At 36.6% G+C, this 15,904-nt stretch overlaps 1 protein-coding gene across 21 annotated transcripts in view; it reads left to right on the top strand.

The window, feature by feature from the left end:
* NRXN1 (neurexin 1) overlaps positions 1-15,904 on the top strand; it is a 1,135,337-nt gene that overhangs the window by 1,118,577 nt on the left and 856 nt on the right. The gene's annotated exons all lie outside the window — the stretch shown is intronic.

Raw genomic sequence — 15,904 nt, 5'->3', positions numbered from 1 at the left:
TTAGAAGATAATTTTGTGCTACATTTAAATTTTGTATATATATTATGTAATTATTCAAAAGCAAGTTTAATTAGCCATAATAGCCAATACATTGCTGTTAAAATGTAAATTTTGAGCTGTCGCCAGAAAAACAGCAATAATTAGGACTTCATTTTTGGAAACATCTAGAGTATCTCCTGAGCACCAGGCCACAGTCAGCACCAATCACACAGAATTAGGGCCCTGCAAATCACACAGGAGCAGAGCAGGCACCTGGATTTGGGGCACTGATGGACTACGAGGCTTTTGGCGTGTGACATTCTAGCGTAGTAACCATCTTTTTCCCCATGTAAATTTAATTCTTCAGAAAACTAGAATAAAAATGAATGCTGCATGGTTAAAATACAGGAAAGTCATTAGACATCATTTGCACTTTTCCCCTATTTCTGAGAGCAGTGATGTCAAAACAAAAAATGTATTAGACAAAGTTAAGTAGTCAAGGAAGATTCAAGATTATTGTAATACATGGAGGCCAGAACTCAAACTGAGCTCACTTCAAACTCAACTCAACTGAAAAAAAGAAGACTGGAGAGATCTGTGGAGGGATCATAGACTACCTGTGGCTTGCTGATTGGCTTCACCAAAAGAAAAAGTAAACCTCCTTGAAATATCTTCCTGGTTGGAGATTTAGTTACAACTTGGAGCAAGGCCCTCTCCCTTTCCAAGGTAGGCTACTACCCTCCCACAGAAATTGGGAGATTGGGAGCTATCATTGTTGAAGATTATATTTCAAAGGGACAGCTCTCAGGTTCTTGAGAAAAAGAATCCTGGGTTGTGACACTAGCAAGAGGCTTTTAAAAATATTTATATATCAAAAAGTCAGAGAAGAAATTTGAAATTACAAGTTTTCTAAAGTAAATGCTCAAAAGAAAGGGAGGCCAAGGGCCTAGGGGCAGGAAGAAGCCCATCTAAAGTTTGATCAAGCTGTGGGGAGTATTAAGGTCTTGGTCAGAGGATTCCATCTTTCCAGGAAATCAATGTTATTCAGCAAACTAATTTTGCAGGAAATCAGTAGGACACGAAATAATAAACAAAAGGTGGTTTTTATTTCTTGGTTTTCAGAACACTACAATTTACATTCAGTGTAAACTATTTGGACCTATCTGTGATTTTGGAATTTTTTTAAAAAAACAGCAAAATAGAATAGATTATTGCCACACATTAGAAAAGCCCTTAAGAGCATTTTGTAAGAACTGTGATACACAACAGGGAGTTAATATTAGTTCTGGCTGTAACTTTGGAGTCAGAACCAGTTTGAGTTGCAGCCCTTCCTGATCTTGGGGAAGTTACTTAGTCTCTTTGAGGTTCAATTTCCTAGTCTACAAAATGTGCAGAATAGAGTTGTTACAAGATTGAAAGAGGATGACGCATACCCAGTGATTAGCAAAATGCCTGTCTACATTTTAAATGTATAACAAATAATATACCTTATTATGGTATATTGGTGAGTGGAGGACCTGTTTCTACTAGCATTGGTTTGATGCCAGTGGATACATTATTCCATCTTGTAGTAACGTCCTCGTAAGACATACAGATTTGATGTGAGTCAAAAATGAGCCACAGTCCCTTTCGATGTTACAGAGGGTGGGCTCTAGTCCAAAGCCTTAACTAACACATGATTGGCTGCTTATAATTCTTAGTTAACAGATGAGTGAGTTTACTGTGTTATATTAAAGCATTTATTTGAAAGTCTACAAAAAGTGCATGGCTGCTAATACAGAGCTTCCTATATTAAGTAACAAAAATCTATTCGATAATGAGTACACAATAGATTTTTAGGCAATCTGCATGTATCCAACCTTAAAACATTAATAAACTTTCACATCACAAGTCCTTATTAGAAAATGCTAAAATACCATGAGAGCCTTTCTAAAGTGTGACATGTCCCCTTGAGCTTTGGAAAGAGACAATGAGATGTGTTGTCATTTTAAAAATAGTCACCAACCCTGAAGGAAGAAATGTGGCAAACGTTTAGAAAAATATAGCGTAAATCCATCTCTTATGGAAACATGAAATCTGGGAGGATTCTTGTGATGTATATCAAATACCTGTTTTGGTAATGAAATTGGTTTCCTGTGGAGTTTCCTTGATATTTTATTAACTACCTTCCCTCAAGTAATGTCAGAGGTAACTCAGCATATTCTGAATAGTACCCTACAGGAAAAGCTGTCTCCATGAAGATTCATAATATGCTTTCTCTGTTGGTTCATGGGCTCCAAGGAGCAGCAAATGCTACCTTAGGCTGCAGTCTGTAGGTCTCACCTCTTGTCATCTGACTTTGTTGATTAAATCACCATCATCATTATTAACTCCTTACCCGATCTCAGGATTATAAGAATCCTGGCTCTGGTAATAAAATAGGAAAGACAAGAACATTTTATTAATTTTCCAGGTTAAAAAATGGATGTATTAAAGATGTCAGTACAGACAGAGGCCATCAAATAAATGAAGAAAATTAGTAGAAAGAGAAGTACCAACGTTGTCACATCTATAAGCACACTAAAATCTTACATTTCCTTGAGCAAACTTTGGAGTGTCTGAGTTTAGCCACTCGCTGTATAATCAGAAGCAAAGCACTGAACCTCTGTGGATTTGACTTTTTGCATCTGCAAAATGGCATGAATAAGGTTAAATACCTGCAATATTGTTGTGCTGATAAGAGACAATGCATGTAGAGCACTTAGCATTCGATCCAACACAAAGAACTTTTGAAAATGTAAATTAGCTTTTATTAGTAGTACTGGCAAATTGAGGAGTGTACCATACTATAAATGGAGATACACCTATTACCTGTGGCAAGAAGGAGAAATGTTAGTAATTGATACTTTAGTACCTAGAAAGTTTTTAAAAGTGTTTCTGAATTCTATTTACATAAAACTTTTCTCAGTAGCCACTCTGAAACTAACAAGACAAGAGCAGTGCTTCTGTTGGATAAATTTAGGTTGTGAGGATGGGAAAAGGGCACATATCAACTGTTATTTTTATTTTTGGAGGAAAACAATGCAGAGCTCTTGAAAGAAGGAATGATTAACCTTCCTGCCTGGTCTTTTAATCTGCCTGCTCTTCCTCCCAAGACATTCAGGAAGACTGGGCTACATGACTTAACCAGCCATAAGCACCACAGACTCGCCCCCATGGTGGATGGCTTGACATGCTTTCTTCTGGTGGACTCAGTGGAAAACCTGGCTAATTCTTCACCTTAGCTCTTGTACTTTCACCAGAAAGAATGAGATGTTTTCCAACAAAAGACGGCAATAGCTTTCTGACAGTAGTATCAAGATGATCACCCAAAGTGAGCAGACACAGTTTTAAATGAAGAAAACTACATATTGCCCCATTTCCCAAAATGCCCTGGACTTATACGGATGGTGTGCAGGAACCCTGGTTGAGGAGGAGTGCACCTAGCACCCAGCGTACAGCTCCGCAGTAGAGACCATACTCTGTATTTCATTCAGAGTACACCACAGAATTCCAGAGCAGGGAAGAAGGAAGGAGGAACAAAGAATTGGCCTAACAGTTTTAGAAAGAAACCTAAAACCTCATCAGAAGAGCTATTATTTCTAAGATAATAGGCCTTGCTGTCAGTGATTACTGAAGAGTGGTCTCGGGTGATCGATTTAATGATACCTAAAAATATAAAGTATAATAAAATTTTGAAAGAGGGAGAAATTTAATTCACTCCAACCATGGGAGCCAGCAAGCACTGATCTGTAAAGATGGAATGTTTCTCAGATAAACAGAAACAAGCTCTACATTCAGCATGACAATTAATAGCCTGAATCAACATGCCTTGCAAATTAAGGGATCTTTTAGTCACTTGAATTTACAGGGCCTCCATTCATGTTAGGGAAGTCCCTGAATGCAGTGACCCCTGAGAAGATAATGTACGAGGTGGTCACCATCACAACTGATTGAGCCATGGCATGCAGTACATACTGCAGAACTGTGTCATTGTTGGGAAAGCTGCTGATTCCATACCTTTTGTGTGGAAGACACGGAAAATAATCAGACTGTCATTGTTTTTATACAGACCCTTATCCTTCTCTGAGCACTTTCACGTTTATTGTTCTACCAAATCTGATTCTCATGGTGACCCTGGGAGGTAAATAACATATAACCATTATGTTTCTGATAAAAACAATATTAGCAGTGGATAACAAATTATGAAAGGTCTCTTAACAATTTGTAAAATTGTAACAATAACACAGCCACGTACCTGTGTACACACATGCACATTCCTCACTACTCTAGTTATAATCATGGTGCCATCTTTGTCTTCCTATAAACCAGGTTCCCACCAAATTCCTAGTTCCAGGCCTGAGAATTCTTTGGAATGAATCCTCTGGGTTTGGGTAAAAATTGGTTGTTCAACTTTATGTATGTAAAACAGTGAAATGCATCTTAAGGAAAGTGATTTCTGGGGGCACCTGGGTGGCTCAGGAGGGTAAATGTTCAACTCTTGGTTTGGGCTCAGGTCATGATCTCACGGTTCATGGGACCCAGCCCCACATTGGGCTCTGCACTGACAGCATGGAGACTGCTTGAGATTCTCTTTCTCCCTCTCTCTACCCTTCCTCTCCTGGCACTCTCTCCTCTTTCAAAATAAATAAATAAACTTAAAAAAAAATGAAAAGCAATTTCTGGGTGTTTTAGTCATTGAGCAACCAGAAAAGAAACTATTTTGCTATTGAAGAGTATAGTGGAGTAAGAATCAGTAATGGAGAGAACAATCTACATTTCAAAATATAGCTGTTCTTGCATTTATGAAATGTAATACATTTTGATGAAAAACACAAACTCTCCAGGCTCCCTAGCTTTGAAACTCATTTTCTCAATTATTTTCTGTATGGCTTTTTTTTTTGCTTCACAAATATGGAAAGTTTGACCTGGCTGATGGGCCTCTTTTCAACTTACTTTGCAATAGTAACAGTCTTGAAAAGTACTCTAGAAACTTCTGCAACTATTCTGCTTATTTTGAGAAAAGAGCTCCAAATTAGCTCTCAACTATTTGTAGTGCTATGGGTGTCAGATGATGTTGATGTAAATAAAGCACCCAAATGAATCAAAATGGAGACTGCTAACTTGGTTGACTTTAAATAACTTAGTGATTTAGTCATTGGAATTAAGTGGCTTATTACTTGAAGGCATAGGAAAATAAATGCAGATATGATAACTTGCATTGATATAAATCGATCCTAATCTGCATAAGCACAGGGGAAGTGATTTCTGGTTTAATTAAATAAATATCATAAGTCCCTCTTTTATTGAAGATATTATAGAAGCTGGGAGTTAGGGAAGTGTTGAGGAAACCATATTTATGATGAAATGCAATGTCACTACCAGTGTCTTGCCTCCCTGTTTATTACCTTTACTTAAAACTTTGAAATCAGAGGTCTCTCACATTTTCTTAATAGTTAAATTCACCCCAGTCTACTCCTGAAAATTTATGAATTTACAAAAATCTCATCTTCTAATCAGTCGAAAAACATACATCTTGTAGCTTGTGTGCACAATCTTCATTTGATGTTAGAAGGTGAGGGAAGTGGTAGAAAAAACAAATAGAGTTACAGGTAACTATAAAAGGACTAGCAATATAGACTGGAAGCAAAAAATCCACCCAACAGAAATGAAAAACTTAAGTAAACTTTCACAATAGTGTGGGCCCCATACTAAAATGGGTGATGTAAAATACGGTTAAGGGAAGACGAGGATTAAGTTAGATTTCCTGCAAATCCTCCCATGCAGTCTTCTTGATTCTGTTTCTGCAGCTTCAGGCCATTTTGTCTCAACGTTTTCCTTCTTAATCCTTAGTGGCTTTCCAGAGTTCAATCTAGAAACCTGGATCCTTCTTTTCCTTTGAGTCTCATTTCAAATACCTTCCACTCCAAGAAACTTTTCCTGATGTCCCTGTCTAAAGCCTCATTTCTCTCTCTCTTAGTACCATTTTTTGTGTCTTCTTCTTTTATTGCATTTTTAAATTTAAAATTGTCTTATTTTATCACATTTTCCATTGCGTTTCTAATACTCTTGGGTACCTTGATATCCTCAACATCTTACATGGTACCTGGTAAATTGTTGTTACTCAGTAAATACTTGTTAAAGAATTTTAATTATGTGATTTTAATTCTACTTGATTTTATTTTCCCTTTTTCCCCCCCACCTCCATACATGAACCGATAATAACAACTTGGCGTGAATCTTTCATATACCTTTCACCATGTTCCTATTAAATACATTAAAAGAGTTGTTTTTCGGATGTGAGGGCGATCTGGCTGCGACATCTGTCACCCCATTGATCGCCAGGGTTGATTCGGCTGATCTGGCTGGCTAGGTGGATGTCCCCTTCCTCCCTCACCGCTCCATGTGCGTCCCTCCCGAAGCTGCGCGCTCGGTCGAAGAGGACGACCTTCCCCGATAGAGGAGGACCATTCTTCGGTCAAGGGTATACGAGTAGCTGCGCTCCCCTGCTAGAACCTCCAAACAAGCTCTCAAGGTCCATTTGTAGGAGAACGTAGGGTAGTCAAGCTTCCAAGACTCCAGACACATCCAAATGAGGCGCTGCACGTGGCAGTCTGCCTTTCTTTAAAAAAAAAAAAAAAAAAAAAAAAGAGTTGTTTTTCTCTCTTGCTTTATAGAAATGGATGCACACTATATGAATTAAACTTGCTTTTCTCCTTTATTGACATGTTATGTACATCTTTCAGGTCAATATATTTAACTCTAACTCCTATTTTCAACTTTATTAAAATTCTAGACTATGCGTGTTCCATGATTTATTCAACCATAACCTTGTCATTAATCTCTTAAGTTTTTCCCTTTGTTTCTTTTCCTCTCATAACATTATAACAAACATCCTATATTTATATATTTATGTGCTGGTGTATTTAATTATGTAGACTGTGTTCCCCAAACTGGGGTTGCATGATTTAAATATTTGGGTTTTTTTTATCTTTTACTATTGTAAATTTCAAGCATATAATGTTAGAGGGAATTGTATAATGAACTCACATGTACCCATCCTCCAGCTGCGATTTAATCTTTTTTAAAATGTTAATAGATGTTATTAGATTGCTTCTTAAAAATGACTGAAAACTTCATATTCTCACCAGCAAAATTGCCCATTTCCCAAATAAATATGCTTACCATGTCACCATTTCTTTCTTCTTTATTCCTGTAAGTTTGTTGGTAAAAATAACCTCCTTATTTTATTTTGACTTCCATTGTAAGTTGAGCATCTTGTCCTACATTTAATCACCCATTCAGATCTTCTTTTCTTCACTTGCCTGTGCACATTTTTGTCCATTCTTCCAGTGGATTGTTTGTTTTACTTTTTCCATATTACTTGATACGTGCTCTTTGTATTTTAGAGGTATTGACTCTTGGTCTGTCATATGTACTACAAATATTTCTCTTCTCCTTTTCATTTGCGTTTTCACTGTTAGTGACACTTTTTTTTCCCATAAAAGCGTTATTATTTATGAAGCCAGATATGCTGATCTTATCATGTATGACTCCTTTGCATGGCCTCTGATCTGTGTGTTAAGTTTTATATCCATCTTCTAATTTCTTTTCACTCTCCCACAACATCTACTATGCAATATCCACTCAGGCTTTTGTTTAGTTTCTGAAAAGTAAACTTTTTCTTTCCTCTAAGTCATTACTCCTCATTCCTTCTGATTAGAAGATTCTGCTGGCCACTTTTCACTTGACTACTCTCCAGTCCTTTTCCCTGTCTCACCCAAAATGTCACAAACTCAGAAAGGTCTTTCCAACTCCCCAGTCTAAATCAGAAACCCCTGTTCTACTCCTGCGTGGTAGCTACCATTTTCTTTCATCATACATGCTGGCTCCAACTGTTGTATCAACTTTAACTTCATGATTTTTTGTTGCATGTCTCTTTCCTTCATTATATATCAAGGCCCATGAGGGCAGATGTCAAGTGTGTTTGGTTATCTATCTATACTCCCAGGGCCTAGTAAAGTCCTTGGAACATAACTATACTTCACTATATATTAGTTGACAGAAAGAGTGAATAATTCTTAGAAAACTTCACAAAAGATGGTGCATCAAGCTAATTTTGAGGAATAAGTAGTATTCAGCTAGGCATGATGAAAAAGATCCTATGAGCCAGCCATGTAGGTAGAACTTTATTGGCCTGTGGGAATTGGCCAATTTTATTTATTGCCATAATAAAATTAAGACTGCAAATTCCTTTGAGAGAAATGGAAGAGAATTTTGAGTCGGTAGCTGTGGGCAGATCATAAAGGGCCAGGAGAATGGTAGTCACGTTGATACTTGGCACTTTCAAGTGTTCTAATAAAGCCTTATGGGCACAATGACCATGTAAAAGTGTATGAAGCCTACAGATGATTGAGCTATAGACACATAGTTTACAGAGTATAAGGTGATTGAAGAACAGGTTTCAGTAAATGCCATGTTCCTATGGCTTGCCCCAGAGATGAGGGAGAATGTATGTGTTCTTCAATTAGTTTTCACTTGACCGAAGTCACACAGGGTTTGATTGTCCATCACCTTTTTAATTCCATGTGGTGCCATTTGAGGTAGTAGCTTGTTCTATTTGGTGCTTTCTGTCCTCCAGGCACATGATGAGTTTTTCTGTGGCCAGTGTCCCTTCCCACATAGTACCTAGATTCCTGGTGAAGATAACAGCCCCTCAGTCCCCCAGCGGTGGCCTCTGTACTTCCCCTTAAACATGGGCCTTTGTGCCTTTGAAAGTAGCAGGGGAAAGTGTTAGACCTGGCAGCCACACAGGTGGCAAAGGCTTATTGATTTCCAAGTCCTTTCTGAATCTCCATTTCATTAGAAGGGCTATGATGTGTCACACATGTCCTCTCTCAAGCGTTTTGTCTGACCTGCCTGAGCAAACTTCTGAATGTGCAAGGCATGGGTGGAGTTGATGGGAAGGGAAAATGAGAGGGATTTGAAACATCCAGCATTCATCACCTCTCAGACAACCATAGTATGAATTGAAATTAGTGCACGCCATGCAAATCATTGCCTACCTGCTTTCTTGCAGCTGTGTCATTTAAACATGCATTCTTGTGAGTGACTGCATTGTAATTGTTTCTTCTGACCCATGTTGTATTGAAGCACAGAAATGGAAAAAATAATAAACTTTATTTTTCTAGAGATGGAGAACAAAACTGTGCTAATCTCAATTCACAAACACCCCAGGAGCCTACAATTTCAATTTTCTTTTCACAGTATTAATGAAACTGGGTACTGGAAAAGTCAAATCTTCCCCCATAAATCTGAAACCATTTTGAAGACTAGCCTAGAATTATAATAACTTCCACATCTATTAAAACACAGTACAGTGCTCTGTTCTAATGAGATCATTTTAGGCAGCTCTTTTTCCTAGCTGGGGAGGAGAAAGAAATTTAAAATTGATTACTTTTAGTTTAATTTATGATAAAACCAGAAAGACTGGTCAAAGACTCTCAGTGAGAAAAAAATTTAATAAATGCATCTTGCCAGTAGTTTTTTAAAAGGATTATTGTAAGGCAGGTTATCTAACAATTCTAAGTAGCAGAATGATAAATGTTGAACATTGCAGAGTTTCATAATCCGTTATATACCCCTACTGATCTGAAATGTATAGCTCATATTCTGTTTTTTTTTTTTTAACCATTTGTGTATTTTATTCTTTACTATTTCTTAAAATTGGCAATATCTTATAATTTTTTTTCTTAAAACTCAAAAGCTGATTTTTCATTGTCTTCAGCATATAATGAAACTGTTACTTCATCCTTGATGTGACAGGGTCATGGTTGATGACGTACCTATACACTAACAGTCTATATTGTAGAAATAAAACCAGCAATAAGAATTGCCTGGAAACTGCAATCTCACCCTACAAAGCTAAGTTTGGAAACAACATAAATATAATAAGATTACAGTGAAAGAACAGCTCATCCAAGTATACAAAATAGTTTCATAAAAATGACAATTTGAGTGATAAAAAGAGCATTTAATGGCATGGTTATTGCCTTAGTGTACTCATCAATGGAAATATAAGGTCCCACCACCCACCAAACTGTCATTTTATGTGACAGGAATTAGGACTGTAAGCATCATTTCTCGTGCAGGATCGTGAAAACATACATCAAGCGCAGTTTTATTTTTTAATAACAATATCTGATTGCTGTTTTTCTAGTCTCAGAAAGAATAACCAAAGGATGCCAAACACTTTCCATTGCAAAGTGAAACCTCTTTGGAAAAATTGACTAATGTTCAAAAATTTACCTTCCAAAATGCATAGTTATTTTAGAACTTTAGTTGTGAATTATCCTGCTAAATAAACGTGGGCTTTATACTCCCCATTTGCATAAACTAAGGCTATGACTAGATACAAACAGTGGCAAACTGATAAATATAGGCCCCAGTGCAAAGCTTAATGACTTAATGTGCTCCTCACACATCCTCATCTGCATAACAAAAGTTTTTAAAATTGGTAATAAAATAGCATTTATAAATATATATATATATATATATATATATATATATATACACACACACACATATATGGCATATAATTGTATTGTATAAACAAATTTAGAAGGCTGTATTATAAAGTAAAGCATTTCAATATGAAACACAAAGACTATGTTTTGATGAGACAATCATATTTAGACTTTTTTGGGGGGGGCAGTAAGGACTATTTTGTATTGTGGTTTGAAATTAGGAACTTGGCAATAAGTTTTGTTACTCATTGAACACCATGCTGGCCCACTGTGCTGTCTGAGGGCCACCTTCAAGGACAAGTGCTGAACTGGGAGAGAGATGCACAGAAGAGGTAGAGAGGGGGGAAGACGTAGAAGGAAGAACAGAGAGGAACGTGGAGTCGGTGGCAGAGACGCCAGAGGAGCTGGTAAGAAATGAGACCTGCCACAGTCTTCTCCGTTCTGTTCTCTGCTGTAGCTTAATATATCACTTAAACATGTTTGTTCCATGGTGTTTTTTAACTGGATCTAAATGAGTTCTTATTTGGGGGAAATGATGCTCTCTCACAGATGCACTGCCAAAGACTGTCAAAAATAAAGAAAGAACATACATCAGGACAATTTCTTTTCCTGTCCTCGTAGTTTAAAATAACTATCTCAGCAAACTTAAGGATAAGTTAGAATTTTAAATAGTTTACTTTTTAATTTTTTATGAAAGCAACAAATGCATTTTTAATGTTTTTATATGACAAGGCACTGGAGTATGTCTTTTACATTTGCTGTGCATTTTCCATAATGAATTTTTATCTGATATGATAAATTGGCTTAGGGTGTGATGTGGAAATATGTTAATAACTGTCCTACTACATGAAAGACTATGCCTACATAAATAATCATGGTATCAATCAATGAAAAACAAGAAAATTCACAGAGCTAACATACAGGATTCCTTATTAATTAGGGCCAAAGAAGACTATGTAGAGACCCTCAGATCTTGCCAAATATTTGAAAGAGATAGAGAAGGAGAGAATTAAAGAACCAGTTTTCATCTGCCCTTTATGTTTTTTATTTATTTTTGAGAGAGAGAGAGAGAGACAGAGCGTGAGTGGGGAAGGGGAAGAGAGACAGGGAGACACAGAATCGGAAGCAGGTTCCAGGCTCGGAGCTGGCAGCACAGAGCCTGACATGGGGCTTGAACCCACAAACCATGAGATCATGACCCAAGCTGAAGTCAGGTGCTTAACCAACTGAGCCACCCAGGCACCCCTCGTCTGTCCATTATGATAACCCTGTTTACCTGTCCATGAGCCTCACGAATATTTTCATAGCCATTTAGTTGACAAGTAGCTTCTGTGAAAGAGGTTATAACCCTTTAGAAAGCTTTTTGTCCTTGCCCATGCAGTAAATGGCTTCTGCATCATTTAGGCAAAAATGCCAGCAGAAATCAAAAGCCTTCATATTGCCATTCAGGTGTGCATATGTGCTTTCCCCACAGGTAGTAGACCTTGTAATTTACGCTCCATTCCAGTTGATTCTGAGGGTAGATGATGATGGGCATGAATTACATGGGAGTAAAATAATCTATTGTTTCAGTGTTTGCATAAATTGTGTATAATTCACAATGCTTCTCTACTTTATGAATCACTGAAATAGGATATAAGTGGGCATAAACACTTAGGATATTTCATCTACTCTTTTTTTTTTTTTTTTTTTTTTTGCTTGCAACCTAGCCTCAAATCAAAGTATGTGTGCCACCACCGCGTTGAAAGCTTAACTTGCATTTCCAGTCACACCAAAGGATACTCACATGCTTTGGCCTATTTAATACCCATCCCCAGTCCTGCTAACGTTTTCCACGGACCTTGGCCCCTTATGCTTCTGGTCCAGTTAGCTTCGTTTTCTTGTAAGTCAGTTACAGTTTACCTGTAAGCAGTACAAATTACTGCTAATTTGTACATATTCCATGCCTTTAGCTCCCTCCCCTACTCTCTTTTTTATAAGTGTTTTCAAAGTGTTCTTCTCTGCTTTTAAAATATTCTCATCACCTGGTGGGATAGAGAAAGGGAGATAGAGTAAAAGTACATTTTAGTTCGTTTGTTTGTTTTTTTTAGCACTGCTGAGAAAACACATATAGATTGTTTTATTTACTTAAAATGTCTTGATTTAATGTATTATGGAATGTAAAGGGAATACAAAATTCTCAAATGCAGGAAATAAAAGAATTGGTTATGGATTTTGCTGATTAAATTCCCTTTTTCTCATTGTCATAAAGGGTTAAGAGAGGACTGAGTTTCTCTTTGATATAAAATTGTAGTCAAATTATATAGGAAGGCATTTAGCCTTTTGAGCCATTTCTACTTTTCTCTACATTTAAATTAATATGAAATTTCCTCAGAGGTTTTCCAGTGATCATCAAAATAAACCATTAATAACAATAAGTGAAGCCACATTTATAATTCATAAGTGTATTTAAATTTCTCAGCCTTTTATTGTACATCTGGGAGAGATGTCTTTAGTGTATAAATAGTTCTGATATTAGCACAAAAGTTAAGAAAAATGTCACTTATCCTTCAGAGTTGAAGCAAAAACAGAAAAAAATTACTAAATAATCAGTGAGACATGGAAGCAACTGCATATTCCAAACAGGCCTATAATAATATCAATGGTGGCTATTAATTTTTTAATGTGAATCAGGGAAAAAAAGGATAAAATGTTTTATCATTGGGTTTTAGCATTTTGGGTAGGTTATTTTTAAAAAACGATATTTAGAATCTTTATTTACATATGGGTTACAGAGATATTTTTAGGCCTGCATGTGACTTAGGCAACGTTTTGGCTGGAGTTGCAAAAAAAGGCAAGTATTTTCCCTAAATAGGAGGTGTTTATCGAATGCCTGTATGGCAGACTTGAAGCGTTTGAGGCTTTGCTTTGGTCTTTCTTTACATCTCATTCTTGTAACATCAAGTGTTGATATCAACTTGTGGCTGCTGTGCTGCCTACACAGTTGTTGTGAACATAGATCAGAAATATTTGAGCAGTGGGGTGCCTGGGTGGCTCAGTCAGTTAAGAATCAGACTCTTGATTTTGGCTCAAGTCATTATCCTCAGGTTGTGAGATCAAGCCCCAAGTCAGACTCCGTGCTGTGCACGGAGTCTGCTTGGGATTCCTCTCTCCACCTTCCTCTGCCCCTCCCTCCCTCACTCTCTCTCTCTCTCAAAAAAAAAAAAATAATAAGTAAATTGGTAAATAAAATAAAATAATAAAGAAATATTTGAGCAGATAAAAATAAGATTACAATTCTTGGATAAGGTAGTCCATTTAGGATACCAAATCCTAACTAGAAAAAAATGAACATATACATTCTTAGTATAGAACATTTAAACCCTGCATTTCTTTAAAACTCTAAAGTCTTCCTAGCATGAACTATATGGTTAGGATTTTGTCTCCATTCTCCCTATTCTTTTCTGACAGACAAAGTGAGATAATTACGAAAATGTGTTTAAAATAAAAACACACCATCAGGTTGGGGGAAAAGATTTAGGTAACATTTAAATAAAATCCTTTCTTTAGCTCTTGAGACACCATGTTAAAAGAGTGATCCACAAATGAGCAAGTAAAAAGTTGTCATTTAGTGAAAGTTAGCAGCTGAGTTAATTGGCAGACTTTGGCAAAGATGACTGTATTTGAAAGAGAAAGTGCTGCCTCTGGTTTGTGAGGTAGTGACAGAGTTCCTGCAGTACATTCTATTCTTCTTGAGAGGAAATTAATTTCCTGTAATCAAATGCTGTGGATTATAGTCTTTGTCTGGTTCCACCTTGGCCACAGGAGCAACTCCAAGGCTTTTTATTCAGCAACATTACATGGGCTTTTGTAAAATAAGCAGTGACATATTCAGCATAGAAAGGTTTCACCTGATACATTTTACAGCTCCGGAACACAGCATATTGCTGCTTTGAGACCAAGAGCTGTTACTTTGTAAGTGACTATATTTGTAAGGCTTTGTCTGGGGAAGGAAAGGAAAGTGACAGCAAGAAACCCACATTTAGGCAGAAGAAACCTTGGTGATGTTCGGAAATGGAATTACAAAGCAGTACAGAGCTATGGCTGATAAATTACTCCCAGTATTAAATAGGAAATTTTGTAAAAATATTAAAAAATAGCTACTAAATGATGTTTAATAGTAGTATAATAAAAGCACAACTTTAGTGTTCTTGAACTGTTCAATTTCTATAAACACACAAACCATACACACACACACACACACACACACACACACCTATATATCTGATATATATACAACCTTGAGATTATTTTAATTCATGCTGCCTAATTTAGAAAAAATAATATTTTGAAAATTATAGCATTTTTAATCCACTACGTCTGAAAAGTAATCTTTTTTTTCTGTAAGACAAAAGAGAGGACACAGATTCAGAGAAAGAAAACATAAACCATAGAGGAAAATGACCTAGGGTCAGAGATAGGACAGATTTTTATCTCTGTACAGTTGCTTATCTTCTAAAAATTCTTTCAAAGAAGAAGTTTATTGTGTAGAGAAAAATAGGTGCCCCACCCCCATTTACAAATTAAATCCCAGGACTTTTTCTCTCCATTTATCCCCAATTTCGATGCCTAACTATGCCTTGGAGAAGATATTAATGCACCCTGTAATCCATTTCTTATACTCATGGAAGAGCTTTATTTATCCTTTGGAAAGACTGAATGAGATTTTTGCCAGTTGAAGAAAAATGTGCAAGCCAGTCTTTTATTTATTATCTATTAAGTACTGAAATTTGACTCATACCCAACCTAGATAGCCTATAAAACTGAGAAAAAAATATTTTCCTACTTCCCCCTCCCAAATTTAGTTTTGGTCATCACTCAACCACTGCTAATGAATGGATGATACATATATACTTATGTGAATAAAACCTCCAACACAAAAGGATTTATTTTTATTTTAGTTTGTAAACTGTGACTAACATCACGGTTTTACAAGCAAGCAATTAGTCTATTCAAAATGCCTAGATTATCTTTTTGTTCAATACTGTATTCATTACTGTATGAGGCACTATGACTTCTAAAATAATACTAAATTTAGCTATAATAATTCAGATTCCAGAGCTAGCCCAAGTGTTCCATATGAACCTCAATTTGGTTGTTAAATTAATACCCTCTGATAGTATAAGGTAGTGTCATTATGATTGTATTTACCACGTTGGGTTTATAATGTTTCACCTAACACATCAACGTGGCCCTTAAGAGCTACAGAAGCTTATTTGGGGCTGCACTTACAATATCATGTTAATAAAATTAATCTTTGATAAAGAAAAGATGGCAACAGATCTCTCCCCAAGCGCTTTGATTCCTAGTCCCTAGTCTCTAGTGAGCATGAGGCCTAGGGA

Source organism: Panthera leo, chromosome A3 (genome assembly GCF_018350215.1).
Source record: "Panthera leo isolate Ple1 chromosome A3, P.leo_Ple1_pat1.1, whole genome shotgun sequence".
NCBI classification, from domain to species: Eukaryota; Metazoa; Chordata; class Mammalia; order Carnivora; family Felidae; genus Panthera; species Panthera leo.
Note: the sequence above shows the minus strand (reverse complement) of the source record. Positions and strands in the feature narration are given on the sequence as shown.